This window comes from Kryptolebias marmoratus, linkage group LG7, assembly GCF_001649575.2.
Source record: "Kryptolebias marmoratus isolate JLee-2015 linkage group LG7, ASM164957v2, whole genome shotgun sequence".
Taxonomy (NCBI): domain Eukaryota; kingdom Metazoa; phylum Chordata; class Actinopteri; order Cyprinodontiformes; family Rivulidae; genus Kryptolebias; species Kryptolebias marmoratus.
The window spans coordinates 10,613,529-10,618,306 of record NC_051436.1 but is presented as its reverse complement, the minus strand read 5'-3'; the positions used below and the strand labels follow the sequence as shown (position 1 = coordinate 10,618,306).

At 50.8% G+C, this 4,778-nt stretch overlaps 1 protein-coding gene across 2 annotated transcripts in view; it reads right to left on the bottom strand.

The window, feature by feature from the left end:
• zbtb4 (zinc finger and BTB domain containing 4) overlaps positions 1–4,778 on the bottom strand; it is an 18,637-nt gene that overhangs the window by 12,430 nt on the left and 1,429 nt on the right. The gene's annotated exons all lie outside the window — the stretch shown is intronic.

The following is a 4,778-nucleotide window of genomic DNA, read 5'->3' as shown; positions in this document are numbered from 1 at the left end:
TACAGTCCAATACAGTTCACTACAGTTCACTACAGTCCAATACAGTCCACTACAGTCCAATACAGTCCAATACAGTCCAATACAGTCCAATACAGTCCAGTACAGTCCAATACAGTCCAATAGAATCCTGTCCAGTCCAGTACAGTCCACTACAGTCCAATACAGTGCTGTCCAGTACAGTCCACTACAGTCCAATACAGTCCAATACAGTCCAATACAGTCCACTACAGTCCAATACAGTCCTGTCCAGTCCAGTACAGTCCACTACAGTCCAATACAGTCCTGTCCAGTCCAGTACAGTCCAATAGAGTCCACTACAGTCCAATACAGTTCACTACAGTTCACTACAGTCCAATACAGTCCACTACAGTCCAATACAGTCCAATACAGTCCAATACAGTCCAATACAGTCCACTACAGTCCAATACAGTTCACTACAGTCCAATACAGTCCAATACAGTCCACTACAGTCCAGTACAGTCCAATACAGTCCAATAGAGTCCTGTCCAGTCCAGTACAGTCCACTACAGTCCAATACAGTGCTGTCCAGTACAGTCCACTACAGTCCACTACAGTCCAATACAGTCCACTACAGTCCAATACAGTCCAATACAGTCCAATACAGTCCTGTCCAGTCCAGTACAGTCCACTACAGTCCAATACAGTCCTGTCCAGTCCAGTACAGTCCAATAGAGTCCACTACAGTCCACTACAGTCCACTACAGTCCAATACAGTCCACTACAGTCCGGTACAGTCCTGTCCAGTCCACTACAGTTCACTACAGTCCGGTACAGTCCACTACAGTCCGGTACAGTCCACTACAGTCCGGTACAGTCCACTACAGTCCGGTACAGTCCTGTCCAGTCCATTACAGTTCACTACAGTCCGGTACAGTCCACTACAGTACAGTCGCGAAACAATCCGGTTTAATAACGTCTGAGATGTCATCATGTTTAAAAAAGTTCTTTATGTAAAGAAGCCAGCAGACTGAATTATATCTGCTTTTGATACAGTCCTCCCTACTGAGCATGAATTTAATGAGGGAGTGGAGACAGTGGAGAGGAAAAACTCCCGTTTAACAGAAGAAAAATCCACCAGGACCAGGACCAGAACCAGAATCTGCTCTGAACTAACCAGGTGAACACAGGAAGCTCTGTTAAATTATAAGGCTTACTGTGTTTGAATAACTCCCTCTAAAAACAGTGGGGAGAGCTGAAGTCGAGTATTTCACCACCTGTTTTTCAGCGCACAGTTCAAAAAGCCTGCCTCTCTGATGGTATGGGGGTGCATCAGTGTCTCTGGCACGAGGCAGCTTACGGATCTGGAAAGGCTCCGTCAATGAAGAAAAGTACTTCCAGGTTTTAGATCGACGTAAGCTCCCGTCCAGGTGACGTCCTTTAAAGGGGAAGGCGTTGCATATCTCAGCGAGACACAGCTAAACTGCTACCGCATCCATTACAACGACATGACTTCGGGGTAGAAGAGTCCGGGTGCTGAAGTGACCCCCCTGCAGTCACTTCATGAAATGGGGGGGAAAAAAAATGATGAAGAAGACTGTTAAACCGCAAGAATCCTCCATCAGACCAGAATGGGCCAACATTCGCTCTAAAACCTCAGGCAGCTGCTCTCCTCATCTCCTGAACGTTTACAGACTTTATCTTTTCCTTAGAAATGGCACTTTTTTAAAAAAAAAGTTTAAACATTCAGGTTTGGTACGATCCACTGTGAGGTTTTATTTACATTTCCCACAGCTTTTTATGAAACGGGGGTTGTACGGTAAGTTCTTTCGGTGCTTTTGACATTTTTTTTTTTTTAAACCAAATGTCTTGTTCATTTAATCTTATGTTTCGCGGTTTCATTCACAATCGTACAACACAGCCGTCCTTTCAGTGATCACAACCCCGCAAAGCTGCACGTGCGAACGCAGAGGACGGGTCAGAGACTTTTAAAGTTTAAACTTTAAAGTGATCCTCAGTGTGGAGGCTGCCTGTCATGGTGGAGTTTCAGGCTGCGTTCACACCTGGCAGTCCGGTAGACTCGGTCTGATTGTGGTTTTCATTCACGCTGCACCGAGTCAATCGAGTCAAATCCTTTCAGCGACCTGTTCCCCTCCTCGCCTGTGGTGGCGCCGCACCAAGAACTACTGAAGGAAACGACACAAAAACCTCTGAAGAAGAAGCTGAGCGCAACTTCCTTCTTCCGGAGAAGGAAACAAAAATGGAGTGGCGTCAAATTTGGGCAGTTTTAGGATTTCTGTTTTGTCTAGAAACACGTTTGTTTTGGTCGTATTTACCCAGAAGGCCCTGTGCTGTAGTCCACTTCCTGCTTTTGGAGCGGTCTCCGGTCCGCTTGCGTTCACATACGCATTCGAACCTGGGGGTAAAGTCCAGCTTCAGGCACTGCTCTGACATGTTTTCTGTGATCGCGTGCGTGAAAACGACCAGACAGCGAGCACACCTGACATGTCCACGAGTGTCAGACGGTGCAGGAAACACAAGCTGTGGGGCGTTCGGGAACTTTCAGGGCTGCGGGTCAAAGCTGGTTTGTAATCTGAGCTTTGTTTTGTTTTTTGTTTTTTTAACGCTGCCGTTTTATTACGGCCCGCCGACGAGGGTGGAGGCGATGTTTCAGCCCCGCGCCCGTTCGTGAACCGCCGGACGGATTTTAATGAAACCCTCCGGGGGGGGTAACCAGTTTTCGTCGCTTATCGACGTCATCCAACGCCAAACACGTCTGTAACTCGGCTGGTTTCGCAGGGACTGAGCTTAAAACTCGGCGTGGCAGGAGCTCGGAGTCGTCCTCAACACCGAGCGCCGACGGATCGGGCGAGATCTCGCAGTGTCCCGTGACGAGGTTTGACCGGAAACCGACGGCCTCGGTTTGAAATTGAGAACGGCGAGCGATGTGCGCTGGGCCTCAATTACGAGCGCCGTGTCGTCTTGTGTTTGTGAGCGAGGTGTCTGGGGGCGTGCCCTGAAAGGAGGCTTGTGTCGAGGGGGGAGGTGGAGGGGGGGTCTCGGCGGACCAGCCGGCGAGCCAGCAGCGAGGAGCTTTATGGAAGAAGGGTGGGGGGGAGGAACCGGCTGGGCTTTCTCCCCACTGAGGGTCAGCCAGAAGGGTCCGGCTACCGAGGCGGCGGCAGTTGGTGTGTGAGGACAAGTGTTTGATTGGAGAGGGTGGAGGTGGAGGTGGTGGTGAGGGGGGGAGGGGGGGAGGTATTGTTAGCAACAGCAGCTACTGAACTCTGCACAACCCCCCGGCCAAAAGAGAGCCCGGTGGTGGAGGCAGCCAGATGGGACGGAGGGAGAGGGAGGAGGAGGAGGAGGAGGAGGAGGTGAGGGGAAGTTGGTCGGGGAGCGGTTTTAGTGGTTGAGGATGCATGAGTGTGGGGGAGTCGAGAGGGGGGACGTGTCGGGGTAACTTCAATCACATCTATCTCGTGTTCACGCTCGGGCCACCGCGCCGTCAAACCTGCCCACGTCTACGCCGACGTGCTCTCCCGTTTCCCCTCAGCCCAGGATTCCCAGAATTCAGGAAGGCATCAGGGACACGACAAACGCTCCAGGAAAAAAAAAGAAGTCCCCCCCGGAGAGCAGTGGCACAACACTGGTGACCTTTTTGAGGCAACCCCCCCCCCTCCGTCCCTCCTCAAATCGTTTCCAATTTACACGTGTCGTCCTCCTCCTGAAGAGGGTGAGACGTCCCCGCCGGAGCGTCGGAGTCGGAGGTGTCAGAACGGTCACCGTGAACTGCCAGCGAACGCAGCGCCTTCTGTAGAGCGCGGCGGCGGCAGCTTCCTGAGCCTGTCCACATCCTTTTTGTGCTCGACGCATCTGCTGGTGAACTGTAAACACGGCTAAGCAACCTAAAGATGGCAACGATTATGTCTGCTGAGCGGCTTTCATGTTCGGGGAAGAGAAAAAAAAAAAAAGACCCCAAAGGCGAAACCGTATGCGTGACCCGCGCGCACAGCTGCAGTCAGATGTTTACGTCCTCATCACGGGCACAGACGTCATATTAAGTCGGGGCTTTTAAGGTTTTTTTTTAATTTTTTTAACCTTTTTCCAGGGTGGAATGATTAGACAACATAAAACTTCAACAGTTTTTTAAACCAGAACGAGGGGCACAAGTTAGGATTTATTGCGGATTTTCTCTCATCCACTCAGGGTCAAAACTCCACATACAGGCTCCGGTAGAGACACAAATTCATAAATCTTCCAACAAACGGTGCTGAACGGCTTTTAACTTGATGAGACCGGGGCCTAATAACTTCTCCTTAGTGATTACGATTGACTGCAGCCGGTAGTTTGTTGTTGTGTTTTTGCTCGTTTGCTCTCACTGGATGGACCAGAACTCATCCGCCGGGTGAAATGGATCCGGTCAGCGGGTTCAGGAAACGACCGAGAGCTGGAAACTGCTGGAACACGGCGAAGCAAATTTGACATCTATGTTGACTGAGAGGGTGCCAACCAAAAAAAAAAAAGAAACCGTGTCCTTGCTGCAGAAGCAACACCTTCGAGCTCGACAGAAATTTGCAGGTGCCCACACGCTAAAGCCACAAGCCGAATGACTACAGAAGAAAAAAGGTTTATATTTAGTTTGAGCCGTTTGTACGTCTGATCGAGCCGGAGGCTTTCAAACGAACCAACTGCCAAGCACGGTGGTGGCAGCGTCAGGCTGTGGTATCGGGGCATTGCACGAAGTGGACTGAACGACGACGGAGGAGGACGCGGTCAGACATCCAGCCAGAACGATGCTGGCCGGGGGGGGGGGGGGG